Source organism: Dermacentor variabilis, chromosome 6 (assembly GCF_050947875.1).
Source record: "Dermacentor variabilis isolate Ectoservices chromosome 6, ASM5094787v1, whole genome shotgun sequence".
In the NCBI taxonomy this organism is placed as follows: domain Eukaryota; kingdom Metazoa; phylum Arthropoda; class Arachnida; order Ixodida; family Ixodidae; genus Dermacentor; species Dermacentor variabilis.
The window spans coordinates 110,698,664-110,719,712 of record NC_134573.1 but is presented as its reverse complement, the minus strand read 5'-3'; the positions used below and the strand labels follow the sequence as shown (position 1 = coordinate 110,719,712).

Sequence of the window (21,049 nt, the reverse complement as noted above, 5' to 3'; positions counted from 1 at the left end):
TATGCAATACGCTTATGTTGAGCGGGCGTTAGCCAATCAAGACAACTGCTGGCGCTATCGCGCTCTCTAGGATCACTATTTTCCACTCATGTATAGGTCCGGCAGATTGGCTGAGAGTTGAAATCTTGGACTGCCAATCAGTTGGTCGTAAACTGGAATGCCCATGGCGAAATGAAGATTTTTCTTTTGTTGTAATTTTCTCGCGAATAGTCTTGGGATTCCAGCCACGTCACCGGTGGTCACCGCGGACATGAAAAACGACTAGAGGAGCGAGTCCATAACTATCGCTGCAAAAGAAAGCAAAAGAAAAAAGAATGAAGAGAAAGAAAAAAAACAAGTTTCTTTACGAAAAACCAGCACGTCGAAATATTCAGTCATATGAAGGCTGCCGCTGTATGCGTCCGATCAAATGGCAGCTGCAGCTGTTGTCTCGGCGGAAACAGCGCACGCACACGTGCACTGTCGCTCACACCGCAAAGGAACATCAACAGAACGCAGAAAACTATATAAAACTATTCTAACGATTCATTTACGTGATTATTAAAAACATCACACTGTACATTAGGATGCAGTCTTTTTTTCGACGGCAAATGCATCATTCGCGGCGGCGGACGAATCGGGAATAAGCTATAATCACTATTGAATGAAATAATTGACTTACATTCGCCAAGAAACCTTTTAGTTAACGTCATCATTGCATATGGCGCGAGAGAGTGAAAGGGTGGGATTTCATTTGTACAGGAAACACGGATAGGTCAGCCTCGGCAAGTTCGGCCTATTCTTGTTCAGCAATGTAGTGAAGAAGGGAGCAAGATAACGTTGACCTCCTGGAGTTGCTTAACGTACTTCCAAAGTGCGGTGAACAAGTTCTTTGGACCAAGTTCTCTGGAGAAATACGGCGCCACCACGCGCTACCACCATGGCGCTGAAGAAGGGAGTGACGCTGACCTGCGAGCGTCTTGCAGCGAGCCAATGCTCGAGTAACGTTGAAGCTGCGTCTGGCTGGCGCAATACGTGCTCGTCCAGCTCACGGTGGCGCCAAGGAGCAAGTTCCACGACGTGTACGTCTCGTACGGGCTGGTGCTGAAGCTGCGAAAGGACGGTAACGCGCCGTTTGTATACGCACAGATGGCTTGGCGAGCGGTCCTGCGTAGGCAGCACGGAGCAAATGTAGGTTAAGAATGTAAAGAATTAGATATCAGGCACCTTCCATGAATTCGTGAACTAGTGAGCAGAGCTTCGCATGTGTATTCCTGCCGTTTGACTGTAATCAGTGTTGGTCGGCGCTTTCTGAGGCGTCGCTCTGTTTGCCGTAGCTTAAGGAAGCCGCCGTCTCCAAGGACAACGTTGTTAATGAGAATAACGTGAGGGTGTATACAAACGCGGCTTGAACGGTATCAGTCATGGTTATATGACTTCACTCGAGTGTGGCTTGATAATAAGACACGCAGCACGCGCAAGACGAAAAAACAGAGCCGCCCAATCAGCATTAAGAAAGCATAGATTTAAAAAGAAGTTGCGCAAAGTAACGAAGCAGTTCGCGGCCCCAGCGACTATATGTATTTTACAGCGACTTTTTGTGCCTCGCAAGCTGCTCTTCGAAGGCACGTCTTTCTTCATTTCACAACACTCCTAAAGGTTCGCGAAGGGGCATTACATATGGGTGAGGTGAGAATACAGAAAAAAAAATTTACCACCCTTCCGCTACTGTGAAGAGAGGTGCAAGCGAAGTCCGGGCACCACGGCTCTTCGTTGTCGTGACGCCTCGGCTTCGCGCTCTCTCACAGGGAGGCCGGCACCTCGACGACGAGCGCTTTCTCGAGCGAGTTCGCGACGGCGTTCATCAAACACCGCCTGTTCCTCGGCCGAACGCACGACGCGTGGCCCGCTCCTGCTGTTGTTCCTTCCACGCAGCCTACTCTTCGGCAGAACGAACCAAACGCGGCCTCGCCATCTGGCTGCTGGGCTGAACTGGCGGAAAACGGCGGGTGCAAGCGAATACGCGATCACTACCTTTCCCTTCTCTGGAGGGAGGGGACACCTGTGATTGGCTCGCGCCTTGCGCTGTGTCTACTTCTTCATGAATATAAAACCCGCTTTAAAGGGCGCGTATGATGAACCGACAGTGGCTGTTGAATAAGGAAAAAAAAACAACAGTGGCTGAATCAGTTAGCATAGTGGTCTCGCAAACCGGAGCTCGGTGATTCCAATCCGCAGCGCCCAACAAGCAATTGTTATTTTTGCGCGGCGTAAATTTTTTCGTACGGCAACAATAACACCGACGCCGACATGAGTGAGGCAATACAATGTCAACTTGAAAAAGTGAATTGATCTCACTGGTATAGAAAAATTACGCAATAAAACAAATATACAAATAAAACAGATTGACAACTGAAGGTATGTCATGAGACGTACAAATGGGCAAAACTGCGACACATAAAAAAACGAAATACAATACCTATTTAAAAAAAAACTTGGTGATCAGAGACAAAGTCCACCGCCTATATATATATGAAATAATATACCAGGAAAAATATAGTAAAAACGTGGTCTCACTCGCAATTTAAGCTATATTTTTGAACAAACATCAAAGCAAATAATATTTACACTGAGAAAGATGTGAGCATTTAAATATATTATGTACGTAAGAATTCCACGAAAGTTGTAAAGTCGATTTGAGTAGCTATGTATGATCGCAAATGATTTCATTCAACTATTGTTCGGATAATGAAGGAATCGACAGAGTATTGGGCGACATTAAGTTAAACGTTTTATCAAAGAAGAGTTTAATGTACGTGGAAAGAAAGCTGCACAGCCTGATCATAGAGTTTATGGAGTAATGATGTGCGAGCGTTAGGAGAATGTTCGGAATACATAAAGCGGACCATGCACTTCTCTGTCAATTCGCATCTTTTTGATCGCTCATGATTGGATGAAGGGCTGGCTTAGAGTAAGTGTTTTCATACAGAGGAGGGCACGTTTGTGGCTCCTCGCCAACCGCAAGGAAAGGCATCAGCTCCTCCATAGAATACGCGGACGCAACTGCTTAGCATATTCTTTGGGTCATCGATGTCATGTAAGCGCAGGGCTCCAAATATATGATTGAGTTGCACAGGACTGATAGCCTTCGATAACTTTTGGTCCGATATTTCTAAAGAAACTTGCTTTGGTGAAAGCTATTCCTTCACTGAAGCTCAGGTACACTATGTTACGACGAGGAGCTTGACGCATAGTCTAACTGCTGGCACTATATGCACTATATTAATTGTTATATATTATTATAATTATTAATTATTAATAATTATTATTATTATTATTATTATTATTATTATTATTATTATTATTATTATTATTATTATTATTATTATTATTATTATTATTATTATTATTATTATTATTATTATTATTATTATTATTATTATTATTATTATTTTCACGTTAATGAAAATTCATAATAAAAAACAATTTCTGCACGTAGTTTTTTAAATATTGATCTTTTAGATTTATATTGAAATGGATGCTGCTTACAGCAACTTATCCACACGCATACTTGGCGATAAAACAAATCAAAATAGATATTTATACGGCATGCAAATTTGTTACTGGTTTAGCACATTGTTACTTATAGCGCAGCTGTTAAGTACGATAAAATGTTGTATTGTTGCTTTCTATGGTGATCTTAAAATCGCAATACACGCCAGCCGTGATAAATCATTATAACGAGTAGCACATTAGCACTTTTCTAAATGTAGATAACCAGAATTTTGTGTGTCGTTGCGGACGTCTTACTTGGTAATTATGATCCTGCCTCCTTCGTTCGCTATCTCCCACATGGCGCCGAAACCTCCCAAGTGGGAAATGCCCTGCGTAAGAGCAACATGCGTTGGAAATATATACGATAACAAATTGATACACTTTCCATTCGCCATTTGGTAATGAAACTGTTTCATTAAATGTGAATAGTTTCGAAAGCAGGCGTTCAGGGAGATTGTTGCCCATCGCCGGCCTTTGTAAAAAGTGCGTGGGAAAGTTCTTTACTGATTAGATGGTTCGCGTGAGGGTACATCAGGGCCGCCGCAGCATCATAGCTAGAAAACTGTATAGCAGGGTCATCTAATACATACAGTGTTGCGTATGTAAGGGATCACCAGGCATGCAACTTCTACAGTGCTGAAATATTCTGTGGGCAGCAGAACGCATTTACGTCTAAGTACATGGCAATGCGACACGAAATCGCACTGCACCCGGTTTCTTAGCGTGTAGTAGTGCCTAGTGTATATTTTGGAGTCTGAATTATGCCACTGTTGCAAATACAAGTGAATCGCTTAACGAAATAACGCATTGGAGTACGTTTGGCCATGGTTCGCGTTTCAATTTCTTTAGCACTAGACCCTTCCGGCAAAACCATCCTCTCACACTCAAATTTTCCATAGAGGGGACATTTCATGGCGATCGCAGTTAATTACCACTTTTGGTGCGTATTAGTTAATAACCTGTTTCCCCCAGAATATTCTAGAAGTGCGCGTCGTCTGCATAACGCTAAACACACTCAAAAAGAAAAAGAATTTGAATTTCCAGCAATGAAACGGTGGCGCCAGCTGTCATGTGGCAGAACACGGAGCCCGGCGTTTTGCCATTGCAGCGGGGGGTGGCGCCACCATGCCCGGCAATATTACAGTGTCTCAAGAGGCACTAAAGCCAACGAGGTAATAAAACTTCACGCAGAAACTCCACTGGAGTTGTCTAAGTATGCGTAGGCATTGTGACATCATCTACACGCAGCCCTATGTCATTATAAATTTTATCAAACTTGGTCCGACCTGCAAAAACACTTATCAACCCTATTGGTCGTTATCAGTCTTAGCGGACTAGATCCGACCGTTATCAACCCTTATCGGTTGTTTCCCAGTCGATCCGATTTTTATCAACACTTGTCCTGATAAACCTTATCGTACTTGACCCTTATCAATTATTATCTGTCCCTGTCATCCTTATCTGACTCGATCCGTCCCTTGTAAACATTTATCGATCCTTATAAACATTTCTTCGTTGGCTAGGCATAGAAATGCTTACGCATTTAATAAAAAAAAGTTTGCTAGAGTGGAAGCGTGGAAGCTCTCGTAGTTGCTTACCACTGCAGACGCAGCCAGCGCTTATCCCTACGTCACCTCCGATATAGAGCCTTGTCAGGTGGCATCTGCTTAAAGACCGGTTAGTTTTGCTCTGTTAATGTCAATTCTAGGCCAATTAGAAAATGAAAGGTGGCTGTAGCCGACAAAAGTAATTTCTCCGGCTGAGTATTGAGGACGTAAACGTTAACAAAGATTGCCCACACATTCAGACCTTCATCCTAAACCTAGGAACACAAAGACGCACGTCTGCCGGTGTCTTTACGTCAAAATGAGCCATATTGAACTATCAGGGCGTGTAAGCAAAGCGCTTCATTTCCTTTACTACAAGTGAATGTTCCATCGTGCCCCTCCTAAGCTGGCAGCGGTCCAGCTTCAATTTAAGGACGCCATTTCCACTGTGCAATTTTTTTAAAAAAAACCTCCTTGACTAAAACTGACATATACAAGAATACCGGGAGGTTCTTCTGGAGACCACGTGGGAAGCTCTGAACGTATCTGCACTCCGTTTCATACACAGCAGGCAAATTTCGCATCGAGGGGACATTTCACGGCGATCGAATACTACTCTCAGTGCTCGCATTCGTGACCATAAAAAAAAAACAAATAGTGCGTCACAGATGAAAGAAATATATAACTTTTTTTGCCATAGGCGACGATTTCTTACATGGAAGGAGCCGGAGATCTGAACCTTTTTACTACCAAACGAGCGGAGTGACACGCCTCTGCGACTAGCTGCTACGGCGCACCACTTGTGCTCGCGATGAAAAACATAGTGCGCCGCATAGTGGAAGACCGAAGGTGCAAAGATAATATACATCATTTGATGCAAGCTTCCATTCGCTAGTTGTGGTTGCAATGTGTATGACGCCGTTGCTCTGTGCAGAGCGTCTCGATCAGGCCAAAAGCATCTGCGTCATACAAAACGCGCCGAGCGAGATTCTATTCTACGACAGCACTATACTTGCGTATAGTTTTCACGGTGTGGCCTGCTAAGTATGACACGGGACTAAAATATCCATCTGCTCGTAACAGCTGTTTGAAGTAATCGAGTTTAAATTAATCAGACTCATTAGGGTCTCGAATATTTATTTTTGCTTTCTCTGCTGAATGAATTCCATAGGAAGCCCAAATATTCCGCCGTTGTTCTGTGGCCAACCAATTTTTCTGCGCAATTGATGAGTATACATACTCATCAATTGATGAGTATATTCATCGTGATATTCATATCTAGATAATGTGCAGTTTATTCCATATATATGTGGAATAAACTGCACATTATCTAGATATGAATATCACACGGCATTATCGGATTACCTAGGAAATATTGTATGTTTATCTATAACTGCAGGGCACGTTGAGGGCTCCAAGCGCTTTTCTGTTTTGTTTCGTTGGACAGACAAATTACGTTGGCTTGGTTTCGTAGCCGTGAAGGAATTATGAGCGTTTTTGCAACGCGCTGGTTCTTAGACCTCACTGCACTAATTACTACTTTCTTGTTATATTTTCTCGGTAGTCATTGCAGCTCCACGAGGCGGAAAGCGTGAATCTGATTTGCGTCTGAATGGCGTGTAACGCAAGCCAAACGAAATCATACGATTATAGACTAGCCGGAACTAGTCTAGGCTATAGACCAACCTTTGAGGACTAACTGAAATAGCACGCTTCGTTCATTGTATGTACGACAAGACATTTCAGATGAAAAGCACAGGGTACCTAGTGACACTACAGACGGCAAAAATTAGGGAATGTTATCATAGCAAGGACGTAGCTACTTTCGCTGCGTACTGCGTCGAGACGTGGCCTGCATGAAACAGCGATTCGGTAGGGCGACATCACGTGAGCCCTTACTTAGAGTATACAGATAAGCAAAATATAGAATGTTTCACTTCTCCATTTAGGCTCAACGCTTTTACTTTATAGAAACTTCTTCGATTGATGTCGTTTTCTTCATCAGAAGAAATGCATCGAAAAAGAAAGGGAGAAAAATGCGGCAGAAACACTTCGAACGAATTTCGACTGAACACAGTGTCGGAAGGTGTCGCCATTCGCACTTCCCTTCTCCTAATGCCATCCGGTGTTACGTTAACGGGATAAAAGAAACACTTCTACGTCAAGCTTAATTTCTCTAACTTTCTCTACAGAGCGTACGAAACTCACGGACGCGATGACCATTGTGTAGCCCGCGTAGATAAGGACCATTTGGACTACGTCTGTCCACACCACCGCTTTGATGCCACCCTGCGAAAAAAAAATAAATAAATAAAGAACGAACACACACACACACACACAAACTTGGCTGTAGCGTGGACATCCAAGATTTAATTTTTAATAGCATGAGAACATGACAAAAAAGACGAGTCCTGACTGCGCCAACAACCTTTTACCTTGCTAGACCATATAGCGCCATCGACTGTACAATTGCGAAACCGAGGTAGACAAACCTTCTGTATACTGGTCGTGAACTGTCCGTAAAATAAAAAAAAGTATTTCCAGCTTAAACTTGTCCTTGCAGATTACACATCGAGCGCGGAATATCTCATTATTATCACGCCCACATATGCCTCTGAGTCCGATTGCGGACTAGACCGGAAAATACAATGATTGTTGTTGGTTGACGGGCTTGTTGGCTTAAGCGGTACAGTGAGATTTATTGAACCTTAATTGCGGGCTCGACATAGATGCGTACAGAAACAGTACGCACTGTATGCGTGAGATATAAGTGATGGTTTGTTTCTTCTTTCTTACTCGGTATTGTGCAAGGAGCTTGGCCCGGCTCGTTCGTTTCTACCTCGGTCTTCGTCCTCTTAATTACTGTGCAGTAATGTTCAAGAAAAAAATTTCGACTGTTCTTTACTTCGTCAGTAAGTCATTTTTTTTTTCTATTGTACAGAGAGTTTAAATAGAGTAATCCGCCAGTCTATAGGGAGACATAGATCGACTCTATTTAACCTGGCTCTATTTCCAAGCCATTGTCACTCTAGAGGGAGTTAGCGTTGTTTCGCATTGCTCCTTTACCAAAAATAATAAATGAGAATTCAGCAGAAGAGGAGGCATGAGGCGTAAAAACGCTTGCGTTGAAATTCAAATAACCAATTCAGCATATATAGCACAAGACACACAACGAATTCCAACGGGTTTCCACGGTGTTTCCGACAGGTTCCAACAATCCACGCAGCCATATTTTCAAAGCGCCGCCTTCGCTAATAATATGTAGACCATTGGGGATGGCTGAAATCTTTATCTTACAGACAACTTCTAGCGTAGGAGGTTTTTTGTGAATACTTGGATGTTTCTGACGAACATATGCGTTCACCACTACGACACAGTCTCCAATACGACGTGCAGTGTCTCTCAAAGGTGGCTGCCTCAGCTGTTGAAATCTGTTGTAAAGCTTGCGGGTGTGGTTGCTGCTATGGGTAGTAGTATACTAACGTCCACTCTTAAAGAGAACACCTATAGGTGGTATTAAAACTCACATAACTCAAATGGTTCTGCCTTCTCGGTAGAGGAAGAAAGAACGGCTGATATGAGTCATTATAGCTGACATCCGCATTGAAAGCATTATAGAACCGGCAGCATGCTTTTATATCATACTTCAGCTGTAGTCGGTAGCCAAATACTTGCACTGTGTACCCCTTTAAAGTGGGACCTTACCTTACGTGAGATAGCGCGAGGAATCGTGTCATATTATCTGTTGTTTCTATAACCGTCACCTACTACTCCCCACTCAAGAAAGAGAAATACGAAAATACCGGGAGGGAGAAGGAACGATCACTTACTATGGCAGTGTAGAATGTGCATACAAAGCCATTCAGAAGGATAGAAGACCACACCGGTAAGCTGGTCACTGCAAGATAAAGAAAACCTTACGTTTCGCTCACGCAATCCGCTCGGGCCGTAGAAGGCTGCATCGCGCAGAGTAAGACTTTCGTGTGCATGAAAACGCGCTATCTTGCATATCTAGAGAGCTGTGAAAACAAATCGATGGATCCTTTTAGGTGCGCCACCGGAACTCGTCGGTTTAATAGCTAACCATTTTAAACACATGTGACTGTTGCAGGCTTTTTCTTCAGCAGTCAAACCTACATACTAGAACTATAACTGGTTATCTTCGCGCCCATTAGGAAGTGACTTCACCTATCGACGTCATCGAGTATAAATTGGAATGAAGTAAATATTCCTTGTGAATCGATAGAACGACAACGACGGTACCACGACGACCGTATGACAGCGAATGCATGACGACAATGGTGTGACGACAACGGCAGGACGAGAATCGGTTAACAAAGCTGGAATGACGACGATGCAACGACCATGATGGCCATCACGGGCGCATTCCTGGTACCCCAAGGTATTCGACAACTTGGGTTACGCCTCCTAGATAGCAGGCCTCTGCACTCTGCTTCATGACGTCATGCTACTTGGACCGAAATTTCCACCGTCAAGCCCGGCGTGCCGAAAACGGGGATGTCAAAATCACCGCGGCTTACTCGTGAGCATCCCCATTAGATTGTGTGGCAGTCGGGCAACGTATCATGACGTCATAGATAGAAGTGCACAGGCCTTGTGCTGTCTAGGAGTGGACTTGGGTGGCTGAGTCGACGTAAAAAGCGCGACGACGGCATGACGAGAAGCAGATCACGTATAGGTGGAATGACGACGACGGAAGGACAACAATGGTATCGCAGCCTTGATCCCATCCCTAGTGGTCTAAGCCGGTGACAACTTGGGTCACTGGGTGGGCGTAAAACGGACGGACGGACGGACGGATAGGCGCAAAGACAGAAGGCAGCAGTGTATATCAGAGAGCAAAACAGGGTTGCCTCTACTTAGTTGACATTAAATGCAACGAGCTATGAAAAGAAGAATGATGGATGTAACGTTAAGGGGTAAGAAAAGAGCAGGTTGGGTGAGGGAACAAACGCGAGTTAATGACATCTTCGTTGAAATCAAGAAAAAGAAATGGGGGGGGGGGGGCATGGGCAGGACATGTAATGAGGAGGGAAGATAAGCGATGGTCATTAAGGGTTACGGACTGGATTCCAAGGGAATGGAAGCGTAGCAGGGAGCGGCAGAATGTTAGGTGGGCGGATGAGATTAAGAAGTTTACAGTGACAACATGGCCACAATTAGTAACCTGACAGTAACATGACCGGGGTAGTTGGAGAAGTATGGGATAGGGCTTTGCCCTGCAGTGGGTGTAACCAGGCTAATGATGATGATGAAGAGCAAGAAATGGAGTTGGGCAGAACATGTGGCGCAGGCAACCAGTGGTCTATTGAGCCACACAGTGGGCGCCGAAAGAAGGGAAGCGCAGTCGAGGATGGCAGAGAACTAGGTGGGGTGACGAAATCAGGAAATTTGCAGCTGTACGAAAGGGTCAGCTGGCGCAAGACGAGAGCTATTAGAGGTCGCTGGGAGAGGTGTTCGCCCGGCAGCGGGCATAAATAGGCTGATGAGGATGATCTTACTCCTGATACCCTTTTCAGATAACCCTTCTGCGCTGTCATCTGTCTTCTCGGTACCTACACTTGATGATTTTGGATATTCGAGCGTGCAGTGCGTGACCATGACAGGCTTATTGCCGCTTAACAAGCAGCTATAGGGATCCTCCTCTTCGTACCAGTGGCACTCGTTAGGGAAGTACTGAACAGGAGTCAAAGGACAAGGAGAGAAGATAACAGAGAGGACATCGTAAAGCAGAGAACTGTGGACATACATTGTTCTTTAGCTCAGTCTCTTCTAGTGTTCATTGCCTCACTCTCTTCGTAGCAACCCCTGCATAAAAAGAACCGGACTCTATTTCTGTCTAGCCGTTTCTTCACATGTAACAGCTTTTGCATCAGACCTATTTGATTTTGGTCAGTGTTTGCTTCCTTCTTAAGTCAAATTTCCTCTTCTCATCATAAAAATTACTTTCTTTTTTATAGAGAGGGGAGGGGTCTGCGAAGTGCAATGAACCCCGCACTCAATCCTCTTGGCTATGCCATTAGGTTGTCAGAATTTATTGGAAAGCACTGCGCATACCCTAAAGGTCACGTTGATACGATTGGTAACACATCGTTTCGCAGCAGTGTGAAACTTAAGGCACTTTCCCGTGCATTACCTTGAGCTAGTTTTACTTTGAACACGGCGTATGCGCACTCCCTAATTTACTTCTTCTGCATTGCACGTTAAGAGGCTGCGTATCCATTTCTTTTAGAAGCAGAGTCAGCTGCACCATAAGTGCACACATAGAAAACTATATTTACCAGATCCGAGAGCCAGTGATGGGCCGTACAGCACGACGCCCATGTACAGTAGCTGAAATGCGGAAACATAAATTCTTTACGTTGTTTTAAAGGAACACTAAAGATGAACAGCAAGTCAATCTAGACTGATAAAGTGCGTTTTCGGAACACCGAAAAGGTTACCGCCAGCGCACGCGGATATTGTAAGCCAGAAAGGCGCGAAAAAGAAAGACGTGCGGCGCCGTCAGTGTGGGCTTCCCGCACTAGCTGCCTATCACGCAATGAATTTTTACCGTTTCTACGTAGATCTAATTAACGTCTCTAACTAATGTACCCTAATTTAATTAGCAAACCAAGAATATATTGCATTCTGAAAGAATTAATGACACTGTCTATGGAGCTTCAAGAATTTCTTCCGCAACGAAAATGACCAAACGGGCGGAAATAAATTGGAATCAGTGGCGTAATACTGGCGCATACCGGCGCTGCAGTTTGTGCGAGAAATTCAAAAATGGAAACTTTGGCCTTCGTTTTAGAGCGCATATCATAGGCGCCCGTTCCTGCGTTGAGCGTCGGCGCCCTGCGCGTAACCATGCGAACGAGCCAACGAAGGATGAAAGTGAACGCGAAACGCAGCGGTGGATTAAATACGACGATAGCGAAGACAGCGCGAGGAGGAAAGCAGAGGAGGAAGGTGCAGTGGAATCATGAGGCGGAAAGCGTAGGAGGAGGGCATGGCCAAGGCGTGAGACGAAAAGCGTAGTGTCGCGCAAGACGGGCTCTTCGGCGATGACCTAAACGAGATGACGTCAGCGTAGCGCGCCATCGTCTGTTCACCGATGACGCTATCGATGAGGCATGCGGGGAGCGCGTCCACCGATACCATATATGGAAACCAAGCGCTGCATAAGCTGTCTGTCTGCGACGGCTGCTGTGAATCGTGCTGACACGTCGCCCACGCGCTGCCTCTCGCGATCTCCTGATCAGCGAGGCAGTCGTGCCACACTTCGCTCCGTTTGCTATGTGCCACACGAAACAGATTGTCCGCGCCAGCCATGCTACTCATGGTGTTCTCTTCCTTGGATAAACTGTGTACCTATATAATCATATTACAAAATATTGACACGCGAAACGAAAATACGCGCAGGTCTGCGCTGAATTTCGCATCGTAATCGCCGGTGAATTTGTTTCCACTAGTAATGAACACTTCTTTTTTATGAGTAAACTATAGCGTAATATTGAAAAAAAATTATCCACGATTCAAAGCTGATTTAGTGCCGCTCTTTATTATCCCTTTTACATGCCCAATTCTCATAACAGTCATCCTCGCGAAAGTCAAATCATTGCAAACGGTTATATTGCTTTACTTTACTAATACTTAATGATTGGCTAGCCATGACTGATGCGCGCGAGCACTACGAGTCACTGACACACTGTATTTCTGGCAACGGTATGAGTCAAATTGTAATCCACAGTACCTGTAACCAACTAAGTCAATTTCCAGCTGTATTATATAAATGGTTGTATCCGGAAAGAACGCTTACCGTTTGCACAATAAACACTGCGGACGCAATGTTCCGGACGGCGGTTGACATGAACCTCTTCTCTAAGTACTGGAAACGGTAAGAAATAGTTACGTGGCAGAAATCGCGTGTGAAGTGGTTGCTAAACAAATATCATTTCGTAATAGATTAAATTGCGTGATAGTGCATGTCAAACTTGAATCATTAAATTAAAAGCATTTTCGGTAATTCAGGCGGAACAGAAATATACGGCCGCTGGTCAGCAATCGTTGAGATCATTATGTTAGGTGCATGTTTGTCGCTTTACGTTGACACTTTACGTTGTCCAAAGCTCTAAACCTGCTCTTTCATCGATCGCTTGCTGGTAGTGGTGGGTTGTAGGCAAAGGCTGGTTTAGCCTGGCGATAAAGGGCGGCAATTGCTCCGCCCCAGCGTCTGTTACAATATCACTGCGATGTTTTACCACTAATCCATCAAACTAATATCTATTAAGGATGCGATAAGGAGACGTGAAGTTTCTTTACCGGCTATAATTGATATTCCGGAGAACACAAGGTGTTCACAGGCATGTGTTCACAAGGTGAACACAAGCGAGCCAGGCGCCTTACAGGTACGAAGTTTCATTTTTGAGCACCTGGCTATTAACCTTTCACTACGGTGATCGGAAGCCGAGAACATCGTCACGAGCCTTATGCTCGTCCAAGTGTAGCAAGCCATATGAATGATGCTACAGGCCGTAATGAAAAGCCTGGGGCCTTGCAAGCGTCACAAAGCTTCATAAAGCCGGCACGTTTGGCCCTGAGCAACTCGGAATCAACTTCGGCGAATTCAGGAATAATGGTTGACGGCGAAGCCGAGACCAAGAAACCTCGCCTAGAAGACAGCAAATATGATGATACAACATCGAATTATGAGCTAAGTGATGAAGAAGAGATGGGTGAAAATGCACCATTTACTTTGGTCACGTACTAGAAAAAGCGAGCAGAAGGCATTCCAGTTGTCTTTGGCCCAACAAGTGAAGGTACTACTTTTTGGCAAGTAAATCCAAACCGAGTTTCTGCTGAAGTAGTTTCCGCTGCCAAAGAAAAAGTACAGTATTTCAGGACGTACAGAGATGGAAGTTTCAGTGTCAGCGTTGCTTCCTTAGCATCCGCAAAACGCCTTTTGATGCTCTCAAGTGTAGGCGGCCTGGAAGTCAAGCCCTTCATCCCAGAGTCATACACGCGAAACGTTGGGAAAGTAAGACATGTGCCTCTGCAGTATACAGACGAACAACTCCTAGACTTCTTGAAAGACGCAGGAGTTATATCGGCACGCAGACAGATAAGGTATTCCCGCCAAGAGGATGGAGCAGTAAAGTCCCATCCACTTCACACGGTAACTCTGACTTTCAGAGATGATCGCCCTATTCCAGGAAGAATTTACCTGGGCTTCACCAGCCATCCTGTCGAGGAATACCTAGGACCAGCACTTCGCTGCTATAATTGCCAGAGATTTGGGCACATGTCGAAAACCTGCCGCAGCACACGTCGATGCAAAATCAGCTCAGAAGATCATGACCACAAGGAGTGCAAGTCACTTCTTCCACCTAAATGTGCGAACTGTGCGGGGAACCATGCCGCCTCCTTCTCAGGCTGCCCTCAGAACAAGGCAGTGGCACAAATGCGTCGACATGAACTTATCCATGAAAGACAACCGCGACGCAACCAACCCGCCCCAAACCTTGAGATTGTTCCTCCAGTGCAAGATCACCCACAACAGCGGGCACCGGAACCACCACAGCCAAGAGAATCAACAAGCTATTCCTCCTCGAGAGAACAAACGACAGTGCAATCAAGAGACCAATCAAAAGGATCACAGTCAAGCGCCCAGTCTTATGCATCAATGCTACGGAAACCCAGACCACAACAGGCAGAAAGTAATACACAAGAAAGCTCCAATATTCGCACACATTCTCAGCGACCTTATGCACGTACCGCAGGAGTAACGCCAGGTAATAGCGAACATGCCACCGCATCGGTGGCACAACTGATTTTGCCAATGCTTTTCGTAGCGCTTAAGGCAATCCTATCTGCTCTGCCGGAAGCAAACAACCAACCAGAAGTGAAAGCCTTGTTGCCTCTGGAAGCACTATTGTGTCAACAATCCGGGCCGAAACTGCGGCAGGCACTACATGAATAACCGCTACAAAAATGTCGCTATATTTCAGTGGAATGCCAACAGTCTTCGAAGGAAGTGTGCTGACTTTCGTAAACTGCTTGTGCAATACAACTTCCCAATACTTTGCATTCAAGAGGCGGGAATCAATGACGACTTTCGCCTCTCGAATTATGTGATATACAAGACTTCTCGTCAAGGTGCTGTTAGCAGAGTGCTCCTGTGCGTCAGAAAAGACCTACCATCTTATCAAATTCAGTCCAGTGACTCAGATTTCCCGGAATTCATCGCATGTAAAGTATCCTTTGGCAAGCTCTGCACAACAGTGATTAATCTATATCTACAGCCTTCAAACCGGATTTCAGTAGAAGCGCTAGTGGATATCTTCAAAATAGCTCATTCTAGTGTATTTATATGTGGCGACTTCAATGCACACAACATGATCTGGGGCAGTGATCATTGTGATGCACGTGGTAACGTTATTGAGTGCGCCATAGATAAATGCAACTTGACTGTTTTAAACGATGGGTCACCAACATTTCTTCGTGGGTATAATTATTCAAGCTGCATAGATGTTACCCTGTGTTCGCATGATCTAGTGAATGGTGCGGGATGGACAACAGATATGGAAACGCGCGGAAGTGATCATTTTCCCATCCTTGTAAATCACCCTAGCATGCACTATGATATCAGGCGTTACAGCAGCCTAACCAACTGGCAAGCTTTCCGGTACCGCCTAGCGGATCAAATTAATCAACATATAACAGTGGAAAGCTTTACAGAACTTTTGCAGGATAACATGAACATATGCACAAAGAAGGTCTCAATTCCAAAAGATTATGCTGCAGTTGACGGAGAGTATGAACACCTAAGAGCCATCAGACGCCGATCCGAAAGAGCGTACCGACGCAGCGGAAATTTAGAAGCATACAGAAACGCTCAGAAAATGCACAAAGTAATGCGCAGACGCATGGAAAATTTAGGCAAACGGCGCTGGCGCGACTTCTGCGGCACACTGTCTCCTTACACGTCTGTCCCACGAATATTTCTAGTAATTCGTTCTTTAAGCAGACCTGTAACACAGAGCTTCCCATTTCGTGCTCTCGCTGTAGCTCGGGACACGTGTGAGATAATAGTCGCAGATGAATTTTGTGAGCTTATTTCCAGACCAGCTTTTCCGTCGCAATGTACAGAATTTGATATTTCAGTAGGGTTAGCTAAGCAGAAAATTACTGCTTGCTACTGGGCCCTACATCCTCAATTAGATCATACTTTCACATTAAGCGAGCTTCAATGTGCAATTGAATCATGTCGCCAAAAGTCTGCTGCTGGGCCGGACGGCATTACGTACAATATGCTAAGAAACCTCGGACCGACAGGTACAAATGCCCTCTTAGACATCTATAATAATTTACGGATAGAAGAAACTGTGCCCGACTCTTGGAAAGTCGCTCGAATCGTACCAATTTTAAAACCGGGAAAGACGCCCTTGTGCCTTGAATCCTTCCGCCCAGTTAGCTTGACAAGTCGTTTATGCAAAGTAATGCAGAAAATTATTGACGCGCGACTTCGATGGTGGTGTAATCAAACGTATGTGTTGTCCAACTATTTAGTAGGTTTTAGGAAACATAGATGCACAATGGATGCACTATTAGATATAGTAACCTGTGTGGAACACGAGCGTGCACGTGGAAACATGACAATAGCAGTATTCTTAGACATCAAGAGGGCATTTGACACTGTTAGTCACGTTCACGTTCTGCTAAGTATGTTGGAACTTGGACTGTCTGGCAGGTCTTTGCGATGGATTTCTGAATTTTTATCAGGTCGCAAAATATTTCTTCAGACGGGCGAAGGAAAGAGTGCTGAACATGTTGTCAATTTTAAAATGCTATTGCTGATGTATAGTTCCTTCACATCTTTATATTTCTATGTTCTTGTTTCTCCATATCATAATCAGTTTTCTTCGCATGTAAACCCACTCCTGCCATAGCCCTAACGGGCTGCAGTATGTATAAATAAAAATAAAATAAAAAAACAGGGAGTACCACAGGGAAGCGTACTCAGCCCCTTTCTTTTTAACTGCGTCATGGCTGATTTAGCAAGAAGGCTGCCATCAGAGTTAAAGTTTTCATTGTATGCAGATGATGTGTGTATTTGGACATCTGGGTCTAATGCTCAACTACTTCAGATGGCATGGCAAGACGGTATAAATATCATTAACCAATTAATGACACAGAGAGGGATGGTTCTATCACAGGCAAAAACAGCTGTATTGCCCTTCACTCGGAGGCAGTTAAAAAATTTCACCCTGAATCTGGAAGGACACCCTCTAATTATTGTCACACAGCATCGGTTTCTTGGCATAATACTTGATAGGCAGTTATCCTGGACACCCCACATAAAAAAAAAACTCGAAAACGAGGTCAATTCCATAGTGACTGTACTTCGCAGACTCGCAGCCACATCATGGGGCGGGTCAGTATCGTCCATGCTGACTGTTTACAATGCATTAATACGACAAAAAATTGCGTATTCCGCGCCCATCTTACACGGAATTTCCCACACGTCAGAAGAGCGACTTCAAAGACTTTTAGCTAGAGGACTACGCATATGTCTAGGAGTTCCACGAGCGACTTCTAGCTCTCTTGTAATAGCTGAGGCTCGTCAATCACCATTTCCAGTTATTCGAACTACAGAAGCATGCCGACGTTATTTTCGTCTTCAAACACAACATAAAAGTCACCCATTGGCTCTAGACATAATGAAACGAGATAAAAGTCATGTTCATATGAAATTCGAGGAAATCTTCACATATTGCCAAGAAATGAATTTTGGAATTCAGACGTCGAATATCCTTCATGGCTGCTTGCACTTCCAGAAATCGAATTGTCAGTAGACGGAATATTCAGAAAAAGAGACATGTTCATTCAAGCTGCTCAACAGCTAGCATTTTACCAGATATATATGCGGTATTCAGGATACACACACGTCTATACAGATGGCTCCAGTACATCAACCTCTTCAACTTCATCATTCATTATACCGCACCTCAACAAACAAGTATCATTTAAGTTATCTCGTGCGACTTCGTCCACAACGGCCGAACTGTTCGCAATCCTATGTGCGATAAAATTTATATTGTCGGTAAGAGATGCGCAAAAATGGGTAATTTTCAGCGATTCACAGGCGGCTCTAACATCACTCTGCAGCACAAAAGGGAAAACATTCAGTGATAGTATAATATACGAGACACTTAAAAACCTCAAAAAGGCAAGCGCAGCGAAACATGCGATAGCGTTTCAGTGGATACCAGGGCATTGTAACATTCCTGGCAACACAGCAGCCGATGAAGCAGCACGACAAGCACACCTCAAAGATGACGTGGTTCCGCTCCCAATATCGAAAAATGAGTTACGTTGCATTATAAGGACAACGTCTTTCAAAATGTGTAGAAACACTTGGTTTGATCAGAATTCCAAGAGCTCGGACTTATACCATATTGATCCGTTCATTGAATTCAAATTTTCATTATCATTAGACAGAACTATAGAAACTCTTATTCATCGATTAAGGCTAGGCACTGCCTACACAAAGCATTTCTTACACAGAATTGGCCGTGCGAAAACCCCCGAATGTGATTGTGGATTTGTAGATGAAGATATATATCACCTCCTTCTAGACTGCCCACGTCATGACACACCAAGATGCCGACTTAAATCAACCCTAATTAAATTAGATCGCAGACCTTTCAGTTTAAAGAAACTCTTGGGTCCTTGGCCAACAACGTCTTTGCAGAAGAGCGCTTTAAGAGCACTGAAGACTTTTCTAGAAGACAGCGGCATTGTTGGACGTTATTAACGCTTTTATTGTTTCTTTCATTTCATTGTCGCTGCATATATCCATGTATTTGTGAATTATGTTATGTTGACTGTTTTGCTGTGACTATACGTGATAGTGCGTTTACACGGTGAATGTATCACCCGCTGTGTCATTAGGCGACAATATCATTGGTATTTTTGAGACTTTTATCTACATAACTGTGGAGACATTTACCTTGTATATTGTATGTACCATGTGTTTATTACTATGTCATAGTCTTTCTGTGAAAACGTTGTGTGATAAGTCCTGGTGCTTCCGTGAAATGGTTATTTCATATGTATTCTTGTACCCTGTATGTTGTATGATGGAACCATTCAAGAGATAAGGAGTAGCCGGCGCCTTAAATTGTGCGTCTACATCTCCTTATATCATATCAATAAAAAAAAGGTGTTGCAGACACGCATGTGGAAGGTCGTTTTTTTATAATCTTCTTTTTTGCAGATCTTCAAGAGAGCCGCCCTTTCATCTTGGAATTTTGGGCACGACCATAGAAATTGTTCAATGTCCCCTGTCTCGTCGCATGCCGTACAGTTCCGAGAATTCATACGCCCCGTCTTAAATAACCGTGCTGGTATACTAGCAGATCCTGTCCTTATTCAATATAGAAGTGAGGCTTCGTCTCGACGAAATCTCTTGACCGGTTACGCAGGGCATATGTGGTGGAACCCAAGGTGACCCAAATTAATTTCGAATCTGAGAATGTTTAATTTCATTACTCTTTGGAGCCTTGACTTTGGGAGGATGATAGAGCACTTCGTACTCAAGAGCATCAGCCTTTTCTTTTCCAACAGTACTAATGTGGGAGGGAATCCACTTAAACGTTGTTCAGCGGGGGCGTGTAGTGAGGCTTGAATTTTGCGTAGTGCTCGGAAGGAAGCACACTTCGAACTATAGACTATATAGATTTTCTTCTTTCGCATGTTGGCGAGGCTTGCTAAACATTCTTTCTGGCCTCTAAGTGAGACATATTATACGAAAAGAAGTACACACACACACACACACACGGCACCGCTTGTTTGTGTTCTTTTTCTGGCGCCCCATCTAGCGCTGATGCGAGCCTCCCTCATTCAACAGCAAGACACTCAGCTGAATGATTTCGATATATAGTATTCGGTCAAACATTCGTTAGAAGACGCGGTAAGGGCCAAACTTCGCGGCTACGAATACAGGGCCGAGCCCAGAGTAATCCCCAACGCCTCTCTCAGTGCCACTTCTTAAGGCTCTTCGATAGTGAAGGAAGAGAGCAGTCAAACCACCTTTCTTTTCTCAACCTTACAGTCATCGCAGCAACTTACTTGCGCAAAAGTGACAATAAAACGTGTTTTCAATCAACCTGCACGGCAACTAAAGCGACTGCAGACGAAAATGTTGAAGCCGATTATCAGGAATCGGTAGTAAACTAAGCTTGTTAGCGATAGTAGGCGCAGTGAGGAATACAAGAACAGGAACGAAAGAACACAAACTCCGCTGTAAAACACCAACAAAGAGTTGTGCTCGTGTTTACTTCTCTATTTCTTTATCTTCTTTTGATTATTTATGTTTCAATTTTTTGCAGCGAGTTTTGGCGAGGGCGTCACGAAAGGTGTCCCACGCAGCTCCGCCCTGTTCAATGCTATAGTAATTGTTTTTGCGATCGTTCCACGCCAAGCAGCCGAAGAACACCTTAGTGGCTATATGCGGCGTTGCTCTGCTAGGCTCAAAGTCACGGGGTTGATGCCGAACGTGGCGGCCGCATTCAATCCGGGTGATAGGCAAAAATGCTAGTGTAATTGGATTTATGTGCACGTTAAGAGAACTCTAAGGGGTCGAAAAAAATCCGGAGTCCCCAATGGCAAAGCGTGCCTCACAATATGGTCGTGGTTTTGGCACGTTAGACCCCGCAATTTAATTTTGACGGAAAGAGACGGGAAATTCAAGAAAGGTGTCTATGTAGTCGTACCTCGTTGATGCTGGTGATGTCCATGTTGTAGTACATCGGAAGGAAAACGAAGGCAGCCATGAGTATCGCCAGGGTCGAAGAAACGGCGTGCATCCACAGAGTCGATCCTCGCACGAACACTTGCGAGGGCAGACCGAGGATGGAAGTGGCGGAAACGAAGCTGGCCACCATCGACACGGACACGGG

General features: G+C 44.4%; 1 pseudogene; it reads right to left on the bottom strand.

The window, feature by feature from the left end:
- The window catches only part of LOC142584317 (sodium-coupled monocarboxylate transporter 1-like), a 46,357-nt pseudogene extending 25,308 nt beyond the window's left edge, over positions 1-21,049 (bottom strand).